General features: G+C 39.0%; 1 long non-coding RNA gene across 1 annotated transcript in view; it reads left to right on the forward strand.

Annotated features, from left to right (window-relative positions):
• Window positions 1-21,342, forward strand: part of LOC134295392 (uncharacterized) — a 144,442-nt gene that overhangs the window by 89,821 nt on the left and 33,279 nt on the right. The window contains exon 2 of the long non-coding RNA XR_010001944.1: window positions 14,460-14,583. This is a non-coding gene — a long non-coding RNA (uncharacterized LOC134295392). The remainder of the gene's footprint in view (window positions 1-14,459; window positions 14,584-21,342) is intronic.

Here is a 21,342-nt window from a genome sequence, read left to right on the forward strand (position 1 = left end):
CAAATTTGTCAGAAGCATCATTCACCTGCCCACCAACTACTGGCAGAATGTTCTTCTTTCTCCTCCTGCAGCTGATGCCCAGGAAAGAAGTTTGAGTGGGAGATATGATTCAATGGTATCACAATCATCACTGAGTAATGGTTATGAATACAGAACAGTTGCTTAGATTTACTCATCCATGACTGTTCTGTATTCACTGTGAAGTCTTGGCTCTGCCTTTTACTCTCCTTTGCTTTAGTTCCCCTGTTTATAGGTTTTCCCAATAGTGTAGATACCTCCATTTGTATTAATTTTGGATGAAGCATAAAAAACCCCTAGAGGCCACTCTTAGTTGGTCTGTTCCATTTACCTGCTCAGAGTTCTCTTACTAAACTCCTTCTTTCTGCAACAGAGCTACAGTGTTTAGCGGCTTGGGCATTGTCTGGTAAAGCCTAGGCCCAAAGCAATCCAAAACAGACATCCTCAGCACTAAACTCTGCATTCAGCACCATTCATATACCACTAGTCCCAGAGATAATAGAAGCTTTTGGTCAGCCTAAACTTCACAAAGTAAAAGATTGAGATAGCTTATAAACACCAGCTTGTAAACCATCACTTTGCATCAGAGGCAAAAGACTTTCAAAGACTCCAGAGAGATGACTGCAACCAGCAAAATCTCCTTTGGTGATGTATTGTTTTAAGCTATTTTATAATAGTTCCAGGTGGAGTTAAGCAGCAAGCGGTTCCAGCCCAGCTTACCTGTCCGAACGTGTCTCCCGCTATGACCCATCACGGAATCTAAGATCCTCCAGGGAGGCCCTGCTCTCGGTCCCGCCAGACTCACAGGTGCGACTGGCGGGGACGAGGGACAGAGCCTTTTCAGTGGTGGCCCCTCGCCTATGGAACGCCCTCCCAGATGAAATTAGACAGGCTCCCTCCCTCCTGTCTTTCCGAAAGAAAACAAAAACATGAGTAGCAGCAGAAATGAGATATGAATATATGACCCACTGACAGACCCCACCTGGACATGAAAAGCGCAATAAATGTATATTTAAATGTATAATTATGTATGTTTTTAATGTATACTCTTATTTTTATTGTAATTTTTAATCTCGATGGATTTTAAATCTGATGTAAACTGTTTTTTGATGTATATGTTTGTATTGTAAGTCGCCCTGAATCCCCGATGGGTGAGAAAGGTAGGGTATAAGTGATGTAATAAATAAATAAATAAATAAACTCTTTATTCATCTTGTTTTCAGTAAACTCATTTGGTTATATTTTCACCTTGCCTAAAGTGCCTCTGTATGTTAAGGGTATTGATCTTATCAGAAAGTATACCGGCAGCCCCCAAGTAAAGCCAGACATTATAGTTTCCCCAAAGGCTTGGGCATGCCATCACATTCACAATATTTACTTACTCATACTAATATATATACCTAAGTAGCTTATTAGAATACTTGCCCAAATTTCCAGATATGGCCTGCATCTGGCAAACCAACTAAAGTTGTGTAAAAAAATTTACACTTTTAATGTTGATCCCACTTGCAACTTCCTCAAGAATGAAAAATCAAAGAATACCTCCAATATCATATGTGATTCATTGAGAGGACAGTAATTCTCTGTACTATCCCACCTCTATTTCTGTCATGCAAGAAGATACAATCAAAGCAATCCTGACAGATGGCCATCAGCTAACATTTAAAATCTTCCAAGAAGGAGACTGCCCCACATTCCAAGCAGCATATTCGACTGGCAAGCAACTCTTACTGCAAGGAAGTTCTTCCTAATATTTAGGTGAAATCTCTTTTTCCTGTAGTTTGAATCCTTCCTCAATGATATGCATAAAAGCCAGTTTGATTGATAATTGAGGGTAGTTCTACACTGACACTATAATCCAATTTTGAAATGGATTAAAGCAAACCAGTTTCACTGTACAGGAACCAGTTTGAGACTGGAATGGTGGCCACAGAATCCACTGGTTGTGAATCAGAACCGAACCCAGGAACCAGTGCTGTATCCATGGCTTTCCTTACCCAGACCACTGAGGAACACTTATGTGATAGTCCATGTCTGTTTGAGATCATCCTAGTTTAAAGCCCTTCATAGGATATGCTCTGATCAGCTGCAGCACATTATCTGGCTTGTTCCAGACTTTCTGGTATTATTTAATGTGCTGTTTCCAGCTTGATGCACACTGCAGAATGCATTGGGAGTGAACATTTTGTGAACACCCAGCCATTGAGCCAGCTTTGAACTGCATTATAGTGTCTGTGTAGACCTGCTCTAAATCTTATTTCAACATTGCAAGCACCATTCCTGAGAGAGAGCAGGCTAATTCAGGGGCATGATCTAGCCCTTGGTGACATATAATATCCTGTCTTTCAAGACAGGGCTACGATTGACTAACTTAGAATAAATTACATGTGAATGAACCAGAATCGTTCAATAGAAGCTAATGGTAAAGAAATAGTTGGTCATCTCCATTAAGATCAGAATTATTAAGGATATGTTTCTGAAAAACACACAACCAGCCAGATCTGGATCAGGTTTCAGGGGTATATCCCACTGTTAATGCTTGCTGGGTAAAGGGGAGCTGGTATATACCAAAATCCTTTTCAGTACCCCATTTGCTGAATGAATGATATGAAAGCTTTCCCACTGTTCTTATCTCCTTGATGTAGTGATCTTCAGCATCACTGCTAAAACTCTAGGAACAAATGCAATAGCCTGTTTGGATAGTGGTCCAGAGATAAATGTGCATCTGGAATAAATGGGTATCTGGAAGAATATCAGCTATATCTACATGCAAACCATGGACAAAAAGATCCTCCCAAAGCCTCTATTTTCATTGTATTCCTTCTCAAAATGTAGCCCATCCTTTAAAATAAACGAAGCTTACTTTAGCTACTGTGCTATGTATTCTGTCCAACTGGAAACAAATAAATCATCCTTTTGCTAACCAACCAACCAATCAACCAATTACAAGGGAATCATTTATTAAGTAATCAGTTTTAATCCATGTTTTTATTAGTTCTTGTTTTTTATTGGCTAATGTTTAATTTTTTTATTTTTTGTGTGTGCAAGTTGTTGTCTATTGCTGTGTTTTATACTGCTACTGTTTTTATTCGGGCGTGGCCCCATGTAAGCCGCCCTGAGTCCCCTCCGGGGAGATAGAGGCGGGGTATAAAAATAAAGTTGTTATTATTATTATTATTATTATTAGTAGTAGTAGTAGTAGTAGTAGTAGTAGATTAATAACAGGCAACAAACCTTTCAAACTATCCATCACTCAAATGGCAGCCCAATTTGCTCGGTGTACAAGAGAAGATTTCATTTAACCCTCTAATGTACCCGCCAGCACAGTTCTCAGTGCCAGCACACCAAAAGCCTATTGAGCCATGCTTATTTCCAGAGAGATGGCCCTCTTTGTGTGACCTCAGGGAGAGTCTATTGATGGCTATATCCTCCACAGAGAAGTTATTCTTTCCCCTCCCTCATTTCTGTACTTAACAGCTCTTGACCGATTGTTTTCCACCACAGCTTCTAACCTCGATGTCTGAAACTTTATATGTACGGGGCATATATGAAGAAGACCTTGAGGATATACATCTTTTGGATACTATTGTTTTTTTTTCAAAGGAATAATAATTTGATTAATTGAAATATGTTTGTAATTTGTTGTAACACATTGAATGGCACTAAGTGACCGCAACCAGGCTCTTGTGAAACAAGACCAGAAAGCCTTGAGATTTGCCCCTGTTTCCTGAGTTAGAAACTACCACAGAAGAGGAAGGGGAAGGGGAGATGTAGTCAGAGGAAGCTAGTATCTTTTTTATGTGTACCAACTGAAGGAATGAGGACTGCTAGATAGGTCCTCCTTGGCCTCTCATCAGCAAAGAAAACATGCTTTATGGGAACAGGTAAGCTATGGAACCTTAGTTGTAGAATGCCCTGTACTTAGTGCAGTTGGCACTGACGTTACCTTCATGGTCACATTGACTAAAAGCATGGCATGAGATCCTACATCTTAGATGTAGATAAGAATACTTATAATTACATTTTATCTCCTAAATTGATCCTACAGTCACATGAAGTGACAGAGGTCTGTTCTGCTAGGAATTGGGGAGAATGATGTAATTTGCAGCCCCCCCCCCCCAAAAAAAGCAACATGTGTTGCAATAGTCAGAAGCAATATCCCTATTGCAAAGATGTCCTCGCCACAATTCGTTGATGGCGAGGGGCTGAAAAAAAATCATTCTGCTACATCCCAATTGCTAACAGAAGTGATTCATATTGCTTGAAGCAACTGCTGGATGTCAAGGTAGGTTGGGGGCATTTGTGATTGTGATAGTAGCACCACACTTGCAAATGTGAATGACAGTTATTTGTTAATATCCAACAAAATGCCAGTCTATGCCTTTCAATTAAATCCTTTGGATCCTAATTTATTAATGCTAATACATGGTTAGCATTAACCATGTATTTATGGTTATGGTTAATACATGGTTTAAAACACTTGTACTTTTTTACCCTGTTTTGGATAATGTAGTTATTTAATATGCTTTTATTCTATAGTTTTGAATGGTTAAACAGATGTTATGATATATGGTTCATATATATATATACAGCAGAATTCTCATTTTATTCAGATAGATGATAGGTAGACAGGCAGGTAGGCAGAGAATTCTGCTGTCTAACAGGTTTAAAAAGCCAGCATGGTGTAATGCCTGATGACTGGAGATTACAGCCCAGTCATGAAAATCCACTGGATGCCCTTAAACAAGTCAAACCCTCTCAGCCTCAAAGGAAGACAAATACAACCCCTCTATGATCGAATCTTGCTGAGAAAATGCCATGATAGATTTTCTTTAGGATCACCATAAGTCTGAAACAATTTGAAGGCACACAACAATAATATATGTGATGAGGAGAGGGAAAGGCTTGAATGAGTGGTGAGGTGGAAGGACAAGAAAAATAATGAGAGGGAAAAGAAGATAGTTATTACTACTAACAATAAACATAGATTTTGATATTACTAGATTTCTTGTTACAAAAACATAAAAAAAAAACCATAAACAATTTCTAATTCTATCTAAAGTTCTGGTCAACATATGGAATGCAGAAGGTAGCAGATGCACTGTATGGAAATTTCACTTTTGGGGACTAAATTTTCCATACTCACACAACTATCTTGGCTTTTGAAGTTCCAAGTCTAGAAAAGGAACTTTCCCAAGCTCTGGAAGTAAGACTCCCATACTACCTGTATTGCTGTCTAGCCTAGCTCTGTAGAACTTTATCTTTCTGCAGCTGTTCCACTGCATGCCTGCAATGAGTAGAGATGTTAAATATTTAGCCACTACCTTTCTGGTTTTCATATTGCAGTGCCCTACACTGCTGCTTCTTCATCCTTTCATACTTCCACACTATCTATTAAGAGCTCAGAGAGTCTTGTTTGCATATCTTGGAGAGGGAGAAATGACAAAAATAAATGATAGATGCTGAATGTTCCGTCCCCCAGGGATTTGATTTGCATTGTCCCATAGTTGTAGGAAATAGCACCCTTTTTGTGTTTCTTTCAGGGTCGCTACAGACTCAGCAACACCCTGATAGTTAACCATCAACAGAGGTTTGTAGCCAGCCTGAAAAGCCTTTGCTGCTGTAGGCTTGCAAAAATATCTTTTTGATCTTGAGACCGTCCCCTTTTTCTGGGGATGAAATCTCCATTTTTAAGAAGCCTTTTTGCCTTCTACAAAAAGAGAAAAAGAACTCAGATGTGCTTGTGTGGTCAAGCCAGGCCAGCTCAGATAAGCCATCGTAAGTACTAATCTCTTGCCTTTAAAACTACTTCTGAGTTTAGATAGGGAAAGACCTGCTCTTTCTAAAATAGTAACTCAGTACTAGGGTAAAGAATATCCCAGGATTTCTCTGCCATTGGAAGAAGCTCTAACCACTTCGTCTCCAAGCTAGCTTTGAGTTTAGATAGGGAAAGGCCTGCTCTTTCTGATATAGCAACTCAGGGTTAGGGTAAAGAGCATCCCAGGATCTCTCCACCTTTGGAAGAAGTTAACCCAGCAGCTAAAGGGAAAGGTATATATATAAAAAAGGGGAAACATTTGCATGATTTATAAGTTGACTGTTTGAATTTGTAACCTCAACAACTTGTGCCAAGCCTGTCAAGAACTTTGAGAAAATAAAAATCTTGTTTGATGTTCAATTTGGAGTGGCCTTAGTTACTGGGACTCCTGAGCTTCAAAGTAAGGCCCCCGCAGTCCACCCGGAAAAGAAAGGAGCACATCTTAATTTCAACCAAAGGTGCCTGGGTGTGACGGCACACTGAAATTAATGGATGTCATTTTCTGATAGATAGATGTATTCTAAACTGAGTAGTTTAAAATGATAAATTTGGAAATAAGTGTAGTGCGTTCTTTTGCTGGGAATAAACTTTTTTTTACTGATTAGATAGGAACCATATATGTATTTAGATCTGGAAAATAACTAAAATTTTAGCAAGCTTAGCCCAGGGAATAAATAGCAGTGAGTTCACTCACTAGCTTACATTAGAGGTTCTATCTTTTCTTTTCTTTTTTAAAGCCAGTCTTAATTAGAAAACAAAAAACACACGTAGTACTCAAATTATAGATCAACTGTGGACATAGGGTTAAATTGAAGTAGGTGTTTTAAATTCACTTGGGTAAATTGGAAAATAAAACAAAATACTTTAATTTTGTAGATGTGACATTACTTCCTTGTCTCATCCATTTTAATCTTGGTGCCACTGCCTTTTTTTGCTGCTGTTTGAAAACCTTAATTGATGGGTCTCTTTTACCAATCTGATTTCACTTGTGTGGATGTTCCTGTTCCTTTTGTCGATATTAGACTAGGTTGTTTCAGGATATAATGAGACATGATTTACTTCTGGCTCAGTGCAGTGTCATTCCATTGGCTGCACTGATTTACATTGTTGTAAATTATTGGAAAGATGAAACCCAACAACAAAAAGGGCATTTTAAAGGCAATGATCTGGACTAAATCATGCTGCAGAAATAAATGTCATTGTCTATGTAGTTTGGGTGGGTGATCATACCTGCGTTATTGCTGAAGAACTTATCTGAACAAGAAATCTTTATTAAAAGGTATTGATAAAGAAATTAAAATTTCCTGGATAGAAACAAAATGTGCATCACTCGTTAGAAAATCCCATGTCATTACTGGGTGAACCTCATTTGTGTTTTAGTTTCTTTTTCAGACAACAGTGATATTTTAATATAGCAGGTAAGGAAGGAAGAGTCCAATGCTGGTCAAAAGGAGGGGGTGGGGAGGAAGGCATTGGATCGATCATTTCTTGCCAGAGCTTGAGGAGGCTGCTCTGCTGGGGCCCCGTTCGCAAACTCCTTCTTTCAATCCAGCCACCCCCTCCAGTTGCCTGGATCCACAAATAGGGCTCTGGCAGCACCAGCCTCCTCAATCCCTGGCAAGGAAGGAAGGATCCAATGCCTCCCTTCCCACCCCCTCCCTTTGTAAAGTGTTGGGCCCTTCCTTCCTTACCTGCCTTTGAGGTGGCTGCTTCCATTGGCAGTCTCTTCCTTGCAACCCAGTCCCCTGCCTGCAAGGAAGAAAGGTCCAACACTGGACAAAAGAAGGGAACAAAATGGCAGTGTTGGATCCTTCCTTCCTTGCTTGCATGGGCTTGAAGCAGCTACTACCAGAGCCCCATTTTCAGGCCCAGGTGGCGGGGAGCTGGATTGTATGAAGGAGCTTGAAAATGGGGCTTTGTCAGCTGCCTCCTCAAGAGCAGGTAAGGAAGGAAGGATCTAATGCTGGGGAAAGGATGGGAGCAGGAATGGTAGCATTGGATCCTTCCTTCCTTGTTTTTGAGGCAAGGAAGGAAGCCCCATTTGCAGGCTGGATTGCAAGGAGGATGAGGCAGTCAAAGCCAGCAGGTCAGTGAAGCCAAGGAAAGCTCCATTACTGGCTCCTCGTGAGGAGGGAAGGGAAGGGAAAGAAGGATGTGAACACTCTCTCCCTTTGGCTGGGCCAGCGGAAAAGGAGCTCTTAGGGCCCATTCTCCCAGACTCACTCTTGAAGCCCAAATACTAACCTCCTGTTAGGTTTCAAGAGCCAGTCTGGGAGTCTTCTATTATCTGCTATTACTCAATGGCACAACATGAGTGTGGCATTGAACAATTGCATCAATCCAAGTGAAAGAAATGCACGCTCAAAAATCACATTAGTTTTTTCATTAAGTCTCATTATGGGGTTTTGTCTTTATATCACAAAACAAAAAATGTATATGTAAATATTAGTATGATGATGAATAAATTCTAGTTATTTAAAAACTGATTGTATTTATTTGTGTGTGGGTGATGGGGAGATGAGTTGATCGATCTCAATGGTTCACAATGTGTCAGATTTTCGCCTCAGTGGTCCACAGTCTCTTATCACTATCTTACATCAGGGCAGCCAGTTTTACACATACCAAATGCAGTTTTGAAATCATAGAATCATAGAATAGTAGAGTTGGAAGAGACCTCATGGGCCATCCAGTCCAACCCTCTAATTCTAATTCTATGACCAATCCAGTCACAGAATTAGAGATATCCCTTGCTATGCAGAAATTCAAAACTAAAGCAACCCTGAAAGATAGTCATCCAACCGCTGTTTAGGCATACAAAGATGGAAAGTCTACCACCTTCCAAGGCAGTCTACTGCACTGAATGAGTTCCTGCGCACCATCTCCAATTCTTATTACATATTACTTCAAAATATTAAACATCTTGGCTGCAAAATGACTATCTACAAATGAGGGAGGAACAGTCTTGGGGCAGATAGGATTTCAATCTATTTTTACCCTGAGTTTCAAGAACTGACAACTTTTTTGCTAATTCTGTCAAGCTGGCAGTGCAGTCTACATAGGGCTGACTTTGAAGACCTAGTTATTGGTGAAGAACTGGCCATGAAAAGCCCTGAAAATACTAATTCTGTACCAGTTGCACTGGTTGCCGTGGTCCCTGTGTTTCAGGTGCAACTGGTTGACCTGAATGACTTGGGAGACAGGTTATTTGAAAAATCACTTGGACTTTTAAATGGTTCAAATGAACTTTCCTGTTTGACCACAAAGACCCTATTCATCTGCCTGGTTGTGAAATGTTAGGCTAGCAAATACAAGAGACAGCACCTGTCTGGTAGTGGCCCATTGTTATCTAATGACTTGCCCATGGCATATGGGCACAGCTATCTTCTTGGCTGATTTTAATGGCAATTGAAAGACTTGAATGTTCCAGTTTACCTGGAAATGCATGTATGACCATTTTCATTGGATAAATGCCACTGTAGCTGATTGAAATATTTCAGACTGTTGTAGCTAACTGTATTTTGTATTTAATTGTTCTGGGTCTTTTGTTTTGTAAAAGGGTGTTTACACGCCTCCATAAGGTGTGTTAAAATAAAAATATAATAACAAGCAGATTATAATTAGAGTATATCAGGTGTACATGAAGAAAAATTCTTCTATTTCTGTATCTTCAGGTTTTAGGTTACATACTGTATTTTGTTTTCAAACTCTAACTGGCTAAGAAGACTTGAATTCTGCAGTCATACTTCATTAAATAAATCTACTTCTGGAGGCTGAAAAGGTACAGAAAAAGAATTGGATCTTGCATTGAAGCTGACAGCACAGAGAGTTCTTTCTTGTTTCTGTTTTATCCATTTCTTGAGACCAAAATGCATGGATCTGATTAAGTCCTTCCTTTAGACAAGGTAACAGTGAAGCTAAAATATTACTTTAAAGAGCTGACCAAAAAGGTCGCTTGAAGACACTTGAAGAAAAAGGCAGAGTTTAAAGATTTTAGTTTTTGAGGATGTATGGCAACTAGTGTGCATGTGTCAATATAACAACGATGCCACCATTTCTCCAGAAGTCAGATATAAGGCAGATAATGATGACAATCCCACTTCCCCCCAAAACTGGAATTCAAAACAGTTTCCAATTTAAAAGAACAATACAATCAAAAACATTAAAACAGTGGGGAAAACCTCTACTATTGGTTTTCTGATTTAGAAGAATTGTATTAAAAGTAGAAGGGTGGGTATATCCAGTGATATTTTAAAGGAACAGAAAATTGAGAAGTTAATATCAACAAGCAGACAGTTTATAAATTAGTTTTTACCAGTGTATGTATAGTATGTGTTCAGCAGAGGGATTCCAAAGAATACTTGTTACTGACTTTGAAGTAGTCATCATGGATGAAGCAAGCTTTACAATTACTCAAGAGAGAGAGAGATAGTATTTATTTATTTATTTATTTATTAGACTTGTATACCGCTATTCCCAGTTTGGCTTGGAGCGGTTTACAGAAATAGGTACTTTTACAAAAAGTATCACAGACAGAAATGCAGGTTGCCACACTGCAATTCATTAGAAAGTCCCAGTCAGTCACCATGGGTTCAAATCAGGATAATGGTTGGTATCGCCCCTCCCCACCTCTGGAACCCCCTCTCTAAGGTGATCAAAATGACCCCCTCCTTGCTCTCTTCCAAAAAACAATTGAAGACCTGTTTATGCTCATAAGCATACGGAAAGGAGAACACATAGAATATCTGGCACAAATATAACGGAAATTGAATATGGAAATGGCCTGCTTCTTTGGTTTTTAAATTGTTTAATCCTTTATTAGTCCTAATTCTAAGTCTTGTCTTTAATGTTTGTTTGTTAGAAGGTAATTTTAGTTATATCATGCCTAATTTGTTGTAATGTTTCACTATAGCTTGATGTTGATGTTTAATATGTTTTACTTTGAGTTATGGTTGTTTGTTTCTGATTGCAATTAACGGCATTGAATGTTTGGCTCTGTTTGTTGTAAACCGTCCCGAGTCCCCATGGGAGATAGGGTGGGATAGAATTAAAGTATTATTATTATTGCTATTGTTGTTGTTGTTTTGTTGTTGTTATTGTTGTTGTCTTATCATGCAGCATGTGTTAATTGGCTTATCTATTGTCAGAATGTTGATGGGGCCAACAGGTTGTAAATGGGCTGCCTTAATAACATGGTTTCAGCTGTTATTGCTTTCTGCACTATATTTTCCTTTGACATCACTGTCTACAATTCATCCTGACTATGTTTGTATACACATATACGCATAAATCTATACATGTGCAGACACACCTGAAATTCCACATTTCAGGCATCTAATCAAATTTTCTATAGTCCAGAAAACTTATACTATTAGTAGTGTGTTACCTCTGGGTTTCTTCTTCTTTTCTCAGAAAACTAGTTAGGGCTCTATTTTGGAAATTAGTCTTTTACCATCTGAAAAAGTCTCGGGTATTTTGCCCAAGACATTTGCATTAAATTTCACTTTAGTTGATATTTCAGTGGCACCTGGTATACATTAATACAGTTATTAATTGCCTTTCTGCGAGAAACACTTAAGGCTATATGCAATCAATATTCGTTTCCAATGTGGATATCTCTCTCTCAGTTGTCGACATTACGGTGAAAAACTATTACTTGGTTTCCAGAAAGCAATGTTTTCCAAAAACGTAGTCAAATTTAGATTATTCCTACATTACAATATACCCATTCCCTTCCATTGCTGATACATCTTTTGGAATTAATGATAATCTATGAATGTAGTTTACAGTATTAAAATAGTATAATATTTTCCATTTAGAAACACAAGCCTATCCATGTCTGTTGCTATGACAGAATACATTACTGAGACAAAAGTATGGATATAATGAACATTTTGGACAACAAAAATGTCATTTAGTTTGATGTGCGTCTTTCAGACAGCAACTGCAATAAAGAACATTTATTCTATTTTTATTTTTACTTTATTGCACATGAAAGGTTTAACAATTATATGGACATATATGGAACATAAGTTCACCATTCTTATGACTATACACCCCCCCTTTTATTTTCTTTCATCCTTGTGTTCCCCTTCTCCCGAGTCATCTCTTCTAAAATCCCATATGAACTTCAAATAATAATAATAATAATAATAATAATAATAATAACAACAACAACAACAACAACAACAAAACTTTATTTCTATTCCGCCCTATCTCCCTGAAGGGACTCAGAGCAGATTCTAACAAACAACGGCATACATTCAATGCCTTCATGCACTGGTAATATTTGGCAGCTGTAGATTGCCTTCCACCTTGAACCTCCCTTGTCAGGTAAAACTGAAAGAAGCAAGAGACTTTTCTTAGTGGTCAAAAGGAAGCATCCTATGTTCCTACATGGCCAGAGGACTCAAAGTACAACTACACGTCGTCGTCTCACTCGTTCAGTCATTTTCGACTCTTCGTGACCTCATGGACCAGTCCACGCCAGAGCTCCCTGTCAGCCGTTGCCGCCCACAGTTCCTTCAAGGTCGAGCCAGTCACTTCAAGGATACTGTCCATCCATCTCGTCCTTGGTCGTCCTCTCTTCCTTTTTCCTTCCATTTTCCCCAGCATCATGATCTTCTCCAAGCTTTCCCGTCTTCTCATGATGTGGCCAAAATACTTCAACTTTGCCTCTAATATCCTTCCCTCCAGTAAGCAGTCGGGCATTATTTCCTGGAGGGTGGACTGGTTGGATCTTTTTGCGGTCCAAGGCACTCTCAGGATTTTCCTCCAGCACCCGAGTTCAAAAATACACAGCAATACATTTTCAACAAAAATGTTTTTAATGCTCTCTGATACATAATCTGAAATACTTGTTTTTGGATTTTTTTTGCTATGCCAAAGGAGCTTACACAGGCTAAACTTTCTGTTATTCTAAGATACACTCTTTAAATCAGCACCTTTCATCATTAAGAGAAAAAAATATTACCTGAAGCAGGGTGAAGCAGTGAATTAATTTGCTCTCAGTGGCCTAAACCACCAGCAAAGCTTATGTGTTTTTCAATTGCCAGAATTATCACTCTTATCTAAACTGATCTATTGATCATTAATGATCTAGAAACCCTCAGGGCATGACTGATGACTGAGAAAAATCCAATAAGCTCCCTTCCAAAGCAGACTACAAATAAGTTAACCTGCTATTGTTGTGCCCACATTGAAAAACCTGAGGAGATGCTGAGCGAATTTGTAAACAAGATCATTGGATTGCTCCAGGCTGACCTTGAATTCTGCACATGATTCAGGCACTTCTTCAGATGGAAGCCTTCCATAGAACAGAAACATGCAATATTATGGCAACAATTTAGTATTTATATGGCCATTTATTATGTGGGTAGCACAAAAGTCATTTCAATATTTCATATATTTCTGATTAAACTTCCAAGTAAAACTTAGCCCTCAAAGCTGTCAGACCACAATATAGCTGCTTAATTTTGTTCTACATGAAAAGTACATGAACTCCACACATTTGCTTGGCTCAGCTTTAAAGTTCACAGTCTGAGGCAGTGCAATACTGAATTCACTCAATTTTACTTTATAGTTGATCAAAAGGATGAGACTGAAGAAATTTTGAAGGCAGATAAGGCGAGCAGAAAGATAGACTGCAGCTGCAGCCCTATATGCCCTCAACAAACAGCAAATCCCATTTGTGTTTGGAACTGAGCGGATTTGCATAGTTTTGCATTGCTGAGAGCTTTGATATCTCTAATCTAGTAGAAAGATCTAAGGAAATTTGTCCTCAGAGAGGAGAGGATTTTCAAATGCAAAGGACATCTTCAGATTCAATTTCTACATCCCTAAGTAACTCTTCTGCTATAACATAGTTCAATGCTGAGAAACCCAACAGGAAAAAATGTTGATCTAAGTGCTACATGCAACAAATTAGAAATGGACCACATACCGTATATACCCAGTTGCTGGCTCTTACCGGAGAGAAATATGTTGACTTCTCAACTGTTGCTTGACTGTACTGTTTCTCAGCCTTTGGCTTGGGAAATAATCTCTCCATTAATGTGTTTTCTTCATGAACCGAAATGAAGCAGTAGACACCCATCTCATGGCAGTAATGTTCAGTATTATGCAGACCCCATCAGCATAACATGGCATTAATCCACCATTGACTCTTTTAGTTATAGATTTGAAGGAGTATGTAGAAAATAATCTTAGGTGAAGATACATCTTTTCTTTTTCTTCATACTCAGTGATATATCAGATTCTACAGTAGTCATTATTTTGTCAGCCATCAGCAGTACTCTTAGTACAACATGTTTAAGAGTAATGGGGCATTTCACCTTTTCCTAGAAGGTACTTTAGTGCACTAGTGAGACTTTTTCTTTGGGTTGTAATTAAGGTAATGAATTCATTAATCCATTTCCATTCTCTTGTTTGCAAAGTTTTCTGCATTCATTATTTTACTGGCTCAGAGATTAACCACAAAATGAGATTATTTCACAACTGCCTACATTTTTGTTTGTTTTAGTGGATATTAGTCACTGTACTGTTGACTCAACATTTGAACACTAAAAGCCTAAGGAAAATAAAATGTTATCAAGTTTGATTTCTAATTGATGGTTTTCTATTTCAGGGCTAACAAATCTATGGCTGTTCAGACACTCTGCCCATAAATCCCTGTTCATGGGCACTAGATCACTCCAAGCAGCTATGAAAGCTTATACAATTTCTACAATATCTTTCTCTCAGTCTCAAAGGTAATACAAGAACCCTTTGCATACTAACATATTCTCATAGTGATCCTAGCACAACAGTCAATGTTTCCAGCTCTCAGGGATATTTGTTAATGTGTGTGTATGGAATATCATATTGGGTTGTTTCTATTGTTGCTGCTTTTAACAATAAGCTCTTGGTCAAAGAATGTTAGGTGCAACCCATTTCTTTTGAAATGCATGGAATTTTGACTACACCCATAAACTATATTTATTTCAATGGGATTTAGAGTTGATTGCTTTCTGATTACACTATGTATAAAAAGGTCTAGCAATATGAACATATGGAAGTCCTATATAATGAAATGGTGTTGTATTGTGTGTGGGATGCTGACTCTATAATGTTTTCCCTGACCTTATGAAGGATATAGATGGCACAGCCATTGCTTGATGACAATAGACTGAGAGAAAGAACAGAACTACACTAGGGACCTCTTCACACATCTTTCCCCGTACCGTTTTGTTGGCAGTTGCTGGCAAAATGGCAGGTGTGTGGGGTACATCACAGCACCCAGCGCATTCTCCCTTCTTCCCCCATCAGAGATGGGGAATGGGACAAGGAGAGTTGACAACCTGTCCCTCATCAGATGTGGAAAAGGGCAAAAAAAAAAAAAAAGCAGGTAGCTCCATCAGAGTTACTTAAGACACACCTTACCTTTTGTTGTGGCTGAGGAAGCGTCTTGCGAAGCTTCCTCAGTACTTTGAGCATCAATGGGGTGGGACCTACCGAGCGTGATGTGATAGTGCTTGGCAGGCCCCATCCCCAGCGTGCTGCAAAGAGGCAATTTGCCCCAGTGTGATGAGGTATCATGTATGCTTCCAAATCACTCTTAGTCATTAATGCCTACCAAGAGCATCTGAAGACTTTCATGTAAAAATGTTACCTGGCTTCATGCTCCCAGTTACCAATAGGTTGGCTGAAAACTGGACTGTATAATTTCAGTTTTCTACCAGTTACAAATTGTTATTTTCCTTTGCAGTCTGGGCTTGAATTTGATAAGCATGTGATCTGTATACTTAAAAAAACACTTCCACCCCTATAAACTTGCCTACACATTCAGCTTTTAGTACCACCAACACTGGTAAGTGTATACCTTTGCTTTGCTTCTACCACTGTTGCCAATTGACTACATCCATAGAGGTCGTTCCCACTCCCCAGTAATGCAGTTTGGGATATCGTTGATATTCATATACTGTTAATAGTGTTCATCTTTATTTGGTAATTTCTTAATTTGATCAAAGACCAATGAGGCAGATCACAAAATGCCCTGGGTTCCATTTTTCCACTCAACTGAATGGAATTTTGCCTCAGAAGGCATTTGTCCTGCAGTGGAAGCTTGAATGGGATTTTAATTAGACAGAAAGTACAATAACCAAAGCTGCATCATTTTCCCCCCTCAATGAATATGAGACTGCTTCTCCGGGCAACAAGAATGTAACATAATTTTCTAAATCTTGCCTGATTAGGATTAGCAAATACTGAATATGCGACTATTCATTTGCTACCATATAGCCTGGGATTACTTGTATTTGTTCCATTCATCTATTAGCTAAAATATGTTGAGTGTGTGTTCAAACAATGTTACAATGCAAACTGACAAATTTGAGAGATTTATAAAAATTACTAGAAGTTAGACAAAATATGGTTGCTTATAAGGGACTTTTTCTTTTTTGCTGTTTTATAATTTAGTCACTTACAAGAAGGATAGTTGGCTCACCAGTCATGCTTAGTAAAAATCCTTCCACACAATAATAGATTTAAAGAACAACCAAACAATTACCCTGAAGGATGCAACTTCATCCAGAACAGGCCAGATAAGGCACTAGAGTATAGTCTCTTTATGTTGTCGACCGCGTTTTAGGGGATCGGGCCCTTAAGGAGAGAGCCGATCCGGTCCTGAGAGAACGGACCTTGGCGGAGCCAATAGGAAAATATGAGCCGCAATACAACCTGAAGCCGAAATGAAGAAGGTCCGCCAAAGTTGAAGGAAAATCCGCCAAGGAGTCTTTATTGAGCGATTCAGCTGAAAAGGACTCTAGTAGTGATCATTCAGTCTACTAGGGTACCATATAATCAAAATAAAGCCATATTTATACAAAATTTCAGTCTGACAGCCCTTTGAATTTCCCACCCCGCTCCCCCGCCCTCCTGATCGTTGATAGGTTAGAAGGTTGAACGAGGCGGGCTTTCGTTTCCCGCCTTGCTCTGTTGGCCCAATAGGAAGCTGTTTTTTGTCTCTACTCGAGCCAATCAGGAAGGAGAAGGCGGGAGTTATTGAAACAATGAAGTGACAGAGCAGGAAAAGATCGGATTAATTCCTGCTAGGCCGATTTCTAAAGGGATTAATGGCAGCAATCAAGGAATGTCCGGGTTTCCGTCACGTATACAGATTTTAGATATGCCTTGGGGTGTCAGGGGTGGAAGTAGTGATGGGTGGTGATGAGCCATAATTGACAGGCTCTGCAGGGCGCCTTCCTGAGGTGTCCTGGATTTTCCTTTGGATGAGATATGACAATGTTTGCCTTGGGGGCGAATCACCTTTAGGTCAATACTCCGAATTCGGCGACTCAAGCCCTATATTGTCCATGCAATCTGAATTTGATTGGGTTAAGCGGTGGCAGATTATCCTTTTGTTTTTGGGAAGGGAAGCCTGGGTCATAGAAAATGGGACAGGTTCTGGGGTTCAGGTTGAGTTCAAAATATTTCCTATTTGATTTCATGACTTGGCAACTATATGAAATAAAATGAAAAATAAAATAAAGTTGGAATATAAACCATGCTGGGAAAAATACATATTTTCCGGGGATCCCAAAGAGTACAAATACATATAGGCAGACAGATAGATTTCATGGAAATAAGGGAGAATCCATAAAAGGGAGTTACATTGCATAAAGAGGAATCATGAATGACATAAACAATTGAAAATATTTGATAAGAACGAAGTTCATAACATCTGGGGAACCCAATATGGAAATTCATAAAAGTGGAGTTTTAGCAGCATGATTTTACAATTCATGAAGTTGTTATCTCTTGCCTCAGAGTGCAGGGATAATCCACAGTAAACTCAAGTAAAAAGTCTCAATCACCTTCTACTATAAATATATGGAATATAGAACATAAAGTCTTGATTTTTGAACTATCTTTTACAAAGTCCTGGGGGGGAGGGTGGTCACCTCGATCACATTCACCTTATCAAAACTAAGGTTCAGTTCATTTGTCCTCATTCTGTCCATTCCAGATACTGAACTAACATGACCACAACTTACTGTGGCTACATACACATAACCAAAAAAAAAAAAAAAAAGAGGCTAGGCACTGACAAAAAGGAAAGCCAAGTTTATGTAAAATGTGCATATGCTAATTTACATCAATGTGTAAAGACTGGTGTAATTGGGTATAATTACTATAAATTAAGCAGAAATATGACACAACTCACTGTGATCAGATGATTTTTATACACCTACCCTCACTGTTTTCCAAGTGATGTCTCTTGGACTCTCCTTAAGAATTGTTTTCTTTCTTTTTTGTTACTGTTGTTACTTACCTTCAGGGAACTGTATTCTAAGTGTGGGTGGGGAGTAAGAGGTATTCAGAGGAGGTTTAGACTGAGAGACTGTGAGTTTCCCAAGTTAATCCAGTGTTTTTCCATGGCTGAGCAGGGATTTAGATCCTAGCCTCTCAGAGTCCTGATACAGCACACAGCCCACTATACCACATTGGCTTATGTCCTTTCTAGTGCTGTGCTATTTTCAATACACCCAAGCAGCCCACAGTTTGCCCCCCCCTCCCATTTCCTTCTTAAAATTATTTAGCAATCTGGGAAGAGATGCATGTTGTAGTTAAGAAATGATGGAACTTGTCTAGACAATGAGATGCTTACAGCTAGATCCAGCTTGTTAACACTGAATGTGGAAAAATACTAACAAGCACTTCAGCAAAAGAAATTCTACAGTGGAACCAGCTACTTAGGACTGCATCAGATGCATTGCAGAAAGTGTGTGTGTGGGGAGGGGGATCATCTTAACAAAGTGTATCACCCCCTCCCGTTTCGAAATACATTGTTTCATTTTACAAATGCCATCAGATGCTTTATGTTTTCCCATTCTGTCCCACATTCTGAACCATCACATGAGCAAATGCAGTTCCCTCCCACTTCACATTATTTTTTTAATCAGGGAAAACTTCATATCGAAAGCAATTATTACTATGGATCTCATCCCATTCGGGGGGGAGTAGGGAAATTTAACACCCCTTTGCCATGATCGGTCTTTCCATCCTTTATGCCAGAGTTATTATAAACCACTTTCCCACAATCCCCTCCTTCCAGGTTTTGCTTCCTTCCATTATACCAGTGTTATTATAAACCACTTTGTCACGATCCCTCCCTCCCAGGCTTTCCTTCTCTCCATTAGACCAGTGTTATATTAAAAAGCTAGCAATAACACAATTTCAAAAGCCTAGATTACTATGAAGGAGAAAATGTAGTAAAAGCAAAAATGTGGATAACTTAAAATAACGCTGTTCCTTAAGATTACATTAATTAAAATCAATTACGATTCCAGGCTCATATAAAGGATTTTGCAAAAGTGGTGCATAGGGGACCTACCATAGAAATACCCATTCCTCTATGGCACTGAAATGATTCAACTTGGGTGAATCTGACAGTTCCCATCCCATGTGTTTTTAATCATTTTTGCTCAGTTTCAGCACATCAGGAGTTCAGAAGACGGATTATCTCCATTGCCTACCTCCCCCCCCCCCCCCCCCGCTTCTCTACATTTCAGGGACAACGTGCAAAGGATTACAATGGGAAGTAATTTTATGTTATGTGAATGGATCCATGGCAGTTTGTCCCTGAAATGTCTTAGAAGTGTGTGTAAACAGGGGAGGACTTGCATCTGATGGGGTCCCTAGAGAGGTGCTGAGGCCTCCTATGTTGGATGGTATCCAGCAGAGGCAAGCGACTCATTGATTAGGTATGTTCTTGCTCTCCAATCATTTGTTGTTTCAGGTGAGCTGCTGAAATTGCTGATCAAAAGGTCGGCAGTTCAAATCTGGGGAGCGGGGTGAGATCTCACTGTTAGCCCCAGTTTCTGCCAACCTAGCAGTTTGTAAACATGCAAATGTGAGTAGATCAATAGGAACCGCTCCAGCGAGAAGGTAACAGTGCTCCATGCAGTCATGACCTAGGAGGTGTCTATGGACAACTCAGGCTCTTCGGTTTAGAAATGGAGATGAGCATCAACCCCCAGAGTTGGGCATGACTACACTTAATGTCAGGGGAAAACCTTTACCTTTACCCTTTACCTTTTAAAGGCAATTTGTATCTCAAGCTGGCAGTGCTAATAATATAAATAAAATATTGTTTTCAAAGTTGTCTCAGAGAAAAGTTGGGTAGATTATTTTTAGTAACAGCTTTATTACACATTTAAATTTTAAAATAATAGAAGAATGTTTTAACAAACAAACTGACCCAACATAGTTATTTACTTATCAAAAGAAAAGGCTAATCATGTTTTAGTTTCCCTAACCAAAGGCCTTCCCATTTAGATAACAATAGCGCCTTAAAGACAAGCAGGGTTTATTTACCATTACTCTCAAAGACCATTACCATTACTCACTTCATCAGACGGAGCAGTAGGCTATATTATCCATGAACACTTATGATAGAGAAAAATGGCTAGTTTTTAAGGTGTGACTAGGCTTTCTGCTGCCATTGCTTTCAGATTATCACAATGACCACACTGGAAACATTTCAAAGCTTTACCCTCCCTTAAATGGAGAAATATTCATATCCATGTTAACATGCTTTAGAGCAGTGTTTCTCGAACTGTGCTCCTCCAGGTGTTTTGGACTTCAGCTCCCTGAAATCCCAGCCAGTTTACCAGCTGTTAGGAATTGTAGAAGCTCAAGTCCATAACATCTGGAGGAGCACAGTTTGAGGAAACTCTGCTGTAAAGAATATAAGGCATTCTGTGTAACAATATTCTTTAAATAGATGACACTTTTTTAAAAAGAAAAGAAAATTCTTGTTCTTTACAAGTCGATTTGGGATCTGTCCAACTGGAAGTAATTTTTATGAGGTGAGTACATTTTTGCTGAGTTTAACAAATAGTCTACAGTCACCCAAAGCAAGTCCCCCGAAGGAGTCAGAGAGACTTAGTATAGCTTTAAAATTTATGTGCATAAAATATGCATTGAGTAATTCAAAGCCATTTTAGGATGTTTCAGACTATAAAGTCGGCCTTTAGCCGTTGTAGATCACTGCCTTTGCTTTTCAAAAAAACATTGTTTCACAGGTTTATAACTCTGCTGTGAAAATGTGCTCTAGGCTAAAACTAAAACATTAGGAACCTCTGCCAAAGAGTAAAACCTAGTAGCATTTCACTCAAATTACTGCAAGACATTTGGAACAATCTTTGTAACCTGCATGTATGGCACCAGGTTTTAATGTGTGTTCCCAACAATGTGACGTTTACACTGACCATTTAATGCAGTTCAAAGCTAGTTTCAAACTGCAGGGGCCAGATAAGAAACTCTCACAAAGGTGCATAAAAAGCCCTTAATGCACATCAAAAGCAGGCAATATTTTAAATTTCTTGTAATCTTCTATAGGCCTGATGATGTCCACAAGGGAAACATTAAAATCCAAAAGGAGGGTCACATAGTACTCTTCAAAATCCACAAAACAAAACAAAAATTGAAGATGAAAGCCCTCTGGGTGCCTTCTTATTTCTTATAGA

This window comes from Anolis carolinensis, chromosome 1 (genome assembly GCF_035594765.1).
Source record: "Anolis carolinensis isolate JA03-04 chromosome 1, rAnoCar3.1.pri, whole genome shotgun sequence".
NCBI lineage: Eukaryota > Metazoa > Chordata > Lepidosauria > Squamata > Dactyloidae > Anolis > Anolis carolinensis.